We start from the raw sequence: 5,779 nt of genomic DNA, 5'->3' as shown, positions 1-5,779 counted from the left end.
ATTAAACGCCTGTGCCATCACTGCAGGGCAGACTGTTCTGAATTTTTTTTCACTCATGACATTTGGAATTTCGGGTAAATGGTCCATGAAAAACTATCTCCGTTGAGTTGCTGTATCGGCAGCCTTTTTGCTACTAGCAGGAGTCCACGGCAGTTAGTTTTGGGTTGGCTTGTCTGTTTCCTGCCAGCCGGATTGCGAGATCCTCTGCTTGGCTAGAATTGACTGTGAGCAGGTAAGGCACTTCTCGCCTGTCCTGAGAGAGCGCGTGCGCATGCGCCCACTGGCTTGAGCGCTTCGGAACTCCCGCCTTTCCTAGCAAACCAGGAAGTGTGTACCCCTCGAAAGGAGTGGGCTAAATGCCCCCCCCCCCCGTGAAAAGAAATGAGAAATAAGGGGACCGAGATTTTAGAAAACGTACTTGTAAATAAAAGTAAAAGATAAGTGACTTGGAGATTCTCGAAGAGCTTGGAGTTGCCTTAGCCAAGTTCCCCATTATATTATAATTCTCATGTCAAAGATAATGCGAGTTTGGGTTCTTCCCTCTCATCAGCCAGGCATACAGTGCAGGGGAGTTCACGTCACCATAACCTTACCCCCTTCTTTTGGCTTTTATGGTTTTTGAGGCAGGCTTCTGTAACTCAGGCTAGCCTCAAACAATATAGCCAAGGATTGCTTCTGAGCCTGCTTTCACATTCCAGTGCTGAGGGATTACAGGCAGGGTGTGGGGTGTGGTACTGGGATGGACCCAAGAGTGCTAGGCAGACACCCTACAGCCCTCTAATGCCTCTGAATGAAGGAAGTCATATTATAATATGTCTATAGATTCTGCACTGTTACCGTATTACACACACACACACACACACACACACACGCACACACGCTACCCTAGTCCCCTAATCTCTGGTTTCTTTAAAAGAGAAACTGTTTATTTTCAACTGCTTTTCTTTAATTAGGCTTTATCAGAAACCGTCCCTCCCTGCTCTTCTCTAGACCGAGTGGAATCCAGGGCCTTCCTCATTTAGGATAGAATTACTCAGAAGAATTCGAACCCGAGTCCCAGGACAATATTTGTAACTTTCGAAATCCGCACGTTAGCTACAATTTATTGAAGAAAAGGATCCTTCTCTTCTGCAGCAACTCTGAGAAGAACCATGTTGGCTCTGTCGGGGAAGATAGCCTCTCAAGTTTTCTACAGAAGCCTCACTTCTTTAAAGTGGAATTAAAAAAAAAGCCAGAAGAGGAGAAGCATGGCATTTCAATTCTATTATCCTTGTCATTTTATACCGGTCTGGAGTTTCTCAAGCTTTGAGACAAAAAAAAAAAAAAAAAAAAAAAAAAGACAAAAAAACCCCACACATTTATTTTATTCCCCCCCTTAAATTCTGAATGCCTTTGCAGTCTCTTCCGCGAGTTGTCTTCAGGGAACTATTTATTTTGCTTCTTTACCTTGCAGACTGCTAACGGCTCCCAGCCAGGGCTCAACCCAACCCTCTTGTGCCCTGCAGTCATCACCGGCTTTGAAAGAAAACCGATTCTCTGGAATGCCGTGCGTGCACATGCCTGTCGGGGCAGCAGGCCCCACCTGCGGAGCAGGTAAACCAGATCCCACCGCGGCCTCTCCAGCCGCATTCCAGCCCCGCAAACCCTTCCTCTCTAATTGTTACCTGTCAAACAGGTCCACCAGGCACTTGGGGCTAGGCCAAACGTGCGCACGTTCCCACGAAACGCTAAACCTGCAAACCTTTGACCTTTCCGTAGCTCCCGAAAACCCCGCGATTATTTTCGCCAGGGCTGACGAAGATCCGAGGGATGACTTTTAACTGGTACACGGACTCTCTTTTCTCCTTCCTCATAGATGTTGAAACTAAAGATGAACCTTGTGGGGTTTCTAGACAAGCGCACCAGGGGTAATCCAAGATGACAGGAAAGCCCTTGGGGGAGCCAGGGCTCCTGATGTGAAGCCGACTAAATTCTTCATGGCAATCACAGGCTGCCCACCTTAACCAAAAGGCGAATAGATGGGAACCTGGTGAGTCAGGGGTGAAAATCGCTTTCTTCTCCTAGACTGTGTCCCACGTCTCAGCCTGGAAACTGCTCTATGAAAGGCCTTGGGCAGGTCCCCAGTACTGTCTGGACCTCAGCTGACTTCCCCAGTAATAAACAGGGCTGTCACCCAGGGCCCTGTGTGGCTTTGTTACCGCTGTGGGTGTTTTGTTTTGTTTTGTGCTGGAAGGACCACAAGGCCTCACATGTGCTGGGCAAGAGCTCTCTCTGCCTGCCAGTAAACTACACCAGTCCCTAGTCCCAAATCTCTTGAATGACATCCAGACCCAGACCGAGGAGTCATGGGGCACCTGGACCTGCTGAGGACCAGGCTTGGGGACTTCCCTCAAGTCCCTCGAGTGGGAATGCCCTGGGCTTCCCTTCTTGGGGACATGGGGGTAGAATACAGACTGTCTTAAAAACCATCCCTTCTTCCCTCTGTGTTTCCCCTCAGAATTCCATTCTCTCGAATTGGAAGCGACAGGGTACGCTTGTTTGTTTTGGTAACTGAGTCTCAATTGCGTTCTCTTGGTAACAGATCCAAGACTGTGATGCCTGCCTCCTGAATCAAAACCTTCCTCGACAGCTACAGACCTGGGACCCAGAGAGGAGGCCTGAATGAGTTGGTGACATCTGTCAGTCAGGTTCTTCACTTAGGGGGCTACAGGCAATGGAGAAATCGTAGGCTGGAGACGTCATGATCACAGAAACAAGTGACAAGGAAAGCAGTCTCCAAGGTGGCTCCCAAGACAGCTTCAAAATTCCAGCTTCAGAACACAAGCCTCCCCAACGAGGTTGAGACAGCGTTGGGCTGTCAGGCCAGTTTGCTGGGATCTTTCTCCCCCTCGGGCAGGACAGGTTATGCTACCAAAAGCTCAGAAGCTCAGGATCGAGTCATACAGAGCAGGAACTGGCACTTCCTGCTTGGTCTGTCCAGCTCAGACTTGTTCACCAGAGCCAAACCTGTTGGGCTGGCTCCGGGGAGAGAAAGCTCCTCAGGGCCCAGAGCCGGCCTGGTGAGTATCCTCCTCCCATCTGCTCCTTTGCAGAGCAAAGGGTATCCTGTCAGAAGGCCTGTCTGACGTATGCTCTCCTTTCTGGGTCCTGGTTTGGAGCTCCCTCCTAGCCCCTAAGGAGTACGTGGCGGCCTGGGATCCATCCTGGTCGTGACAGGAGACTGTGTCTGGTACTATGCGTGACCTCTGCGTGACCTCTGCAGCGCTCTCGTCTGTTTTTTCTTATTTAACCTCTCTGGTTGTCCCGGGTTATGAGGTGACCAAGCCTGACTGACACAGGAAGAAAAAGACTCACCTAGGGGCATTCAGCTAGTACAAGGGTGAGGTCACCTTCTAATCAGGGCGACTCAAGCCTGTGCTTTTTAAGACACTGCTCCAGGTGGCCTCTGCTTATTCCGAGCAGCCAGGGCCTAAACCACTGAACCGTCTCTCTAGCCTTTATTTTGATTTTAAATTATGTGTATTTGTGTATGTCTATGTGTTAGGGGAGGCTGCTTGTCCGTTTCCTGGCTGCCCAGACTCCTGCAATAATCACACAAAAATCTGTATTAATTGCAATACTATTTGGTCAACAGCTTAAGCATATCTCTGTCTAACTCATATCTTAAATTAACCCATTTCTATTATATTTGTATCTCCACATGTCTGTGGCTTACTGGCAAGATTCTGGTGCATCTGTCTTCTGCAGGCAGCTACATGGCTTCTCCTTGACTCTGCCTACTCTCTCCTCCTCTATCTGCTTGAAACTCTCACCTTGCCCAATTCTGCTAAGCCACTGGCTGAAACAGCTTTATTCATTAACCAATAAAAGCAACACATAGACAGAAGGACCTCCCACACCATCTATGTGTGGAGATCAGCAGGTAGCTAGTGCTGGTCAATTCTCTCCTTTTAACATGTGGGTCCCAGGAACTCAGGACCCAATTCAGGTTGTCAGGTTTGTTGGCAGACAACTTTGCCTGCTGATCTGGTTTCCCGGCACCTACACGGCTGTTCACAACAATCTGTAACTCAAGTTCCAGGGGATCTGATGCCCTTTTCTGGCCCCCTCGGCACCAGACACATACATGGTGCACATACAAACATACATACATACATATACATATATATATATACATATATATATACACACCAACAAAACTCTCATACATCCAAAACAAGTAAATAATCAAAAAAATCTTTAAGGAAAAGTAAAGATGTTTTTATTGCACTGTGTGGTGATTCACACCTCCAATCCCAAGACTTAGATGGGGGAGGAGTTCAAAATCATCCTCCACCCTGGAGAGAGCTACAGGTTGAGACTGGGGTGCCTGAGTCTCTGTCTCCAACAAAACAGAAACCCATTTCTTATGCTGGCAAACCTTCAAAAGCCCTTCATCAACTGTGACAACAGAGGAACACTCTGCCTGTGTGTCGTGCGTCCCAGGACTTACGAAAGGCTTTCTGAGATACAAAGTAAATCACAGACACTGCTATTTTTCTCCAGTTTTAGTCTAGCTGGGTAGACAAAATAAATGTATTTACATTTAAGGCCAAAAGCAATGGGCAAACACAGGAGGGTCGGGGCGTAGGGTCAGAGGCTGTGTGTTTTGTGAAGGACACACAAGGCGGTGCATCTAAAGAAGTGAGCAGGGGGGCAGAGGCAGGCAGATCTCTGTGAGTTCGAGACCAGCCTGGTCTACAGCGCTAGTTCCAGGACAGGCTCCAAAGCCACAGAGAAACCCTGTCTCGAAAAACCAGGCTGGAGAGATGGCTCAGTGGTTAAGATCATTGCCTGCTCTTCCAAAGGTCCTGAGTTCAATTCCCAGAAACCACATGGTGGCTCACAACCATCTGTAATGAGGTCTGGTGCCCTCTTCTCATCTGCAGGCATACACACAGACAGAATATTGTATACATAATAAATAAATATTTAAAAAAAAGAAGTGAGCAGGAACTAGAATAGGCTGGTTCTGACCAAGTCCAAACAAACCACCACAATGATGCTCACTGAGAGTCTCCAGGAAAAGAAGGTTCTAGGCCCTCATCATGTAACATATCATAAATGTTGTACATCATTCATTTAAATCTCATACCAATACCAAAGGCCACCTCTGTTTCAGTGAAGAAACTGGGGTCCAGAGAGGATAATTCCATTGCCCTAACTAAACCAGTAAAATGGGGTTTTTTTTGTTTGTTTGTTTTTTTAACATGAGTCTTTATTGGCCACAGCTACTTGAGGGGGATGAAGCAGGAGGAGTGGGTGGCACCAATGCCAGGCCGGCCGTGCTTCACAGGCTTGTAGGTGATGGAGAACTCGCCCAGGTAGTGGCCAATCATCTCCGGCTTGATCTCCACCTGGTTGAAGGTCTTGCCGTTGTACACGCCCACCATCTCGGGCAGGATGATCACATCCCACAGGTGGGTCTTCACCACCTCCGGCTTCTCCTTCTTGACCTTTCTCAGGCCCTTGAGCTGAGAGTGCTGCTTCCGCCGCAGGCCGTGGTTGGGGCATCGCCTCTGCCGGGCTCTGTAGAGCTCCATCAGCTGCTCATAGGACATGTCCAGCAGCTGGTCCAGGTCCACGCCAGGGTAGGTGAACTTGCGGAAGGTCCGCTTCTTCTTCTGCTCCACTTCGGCCATCTTGACGGTGACTCGGAAAGGGCCAGGGTTTCTCTTTGTAACCACCCTGACTGTAGTGAAACTTTTTTTTTAAAATATTTATTTATTTTAAATATTTA

At 48.2% G+C, this 5,779-nt stretch overlaps 1 pseudogene; it reads right to left on the bottom strand.

Moving 5' to 3' along the window:
• Positions 1-5,270: 5,270 nt before the first annotated feature.
• On the bottom strand, positions 5,271-5,683 carry LOC101986428 (annotated as a pseudogene).
• Positions 5,684-5,779: the final 96 nt, after the last annotated feature.

Source organism: Microtus ochrogaster, unplaced genomic scaffold, assembly GCF_000317375.1.
Source record: "Microtus ochrogaster isolate Prairie Vole_2 unplaced genomic scaffold, MicOch1.0 UNK29, whole genome shotgun sequence".
Classification (NCBI taxonomy): domain Eukaryota; kingdom Metazoa; phylum Chordata; class Mammalia; order Rodentia; family Cricetidae; genus Microtus; species Microtus ochrogaster.
The sequence above is the reverse complement of the archived record's forward strand: the minus strand, read 5'-3'. Positions and strand labels throughout refer to the sequence as shown.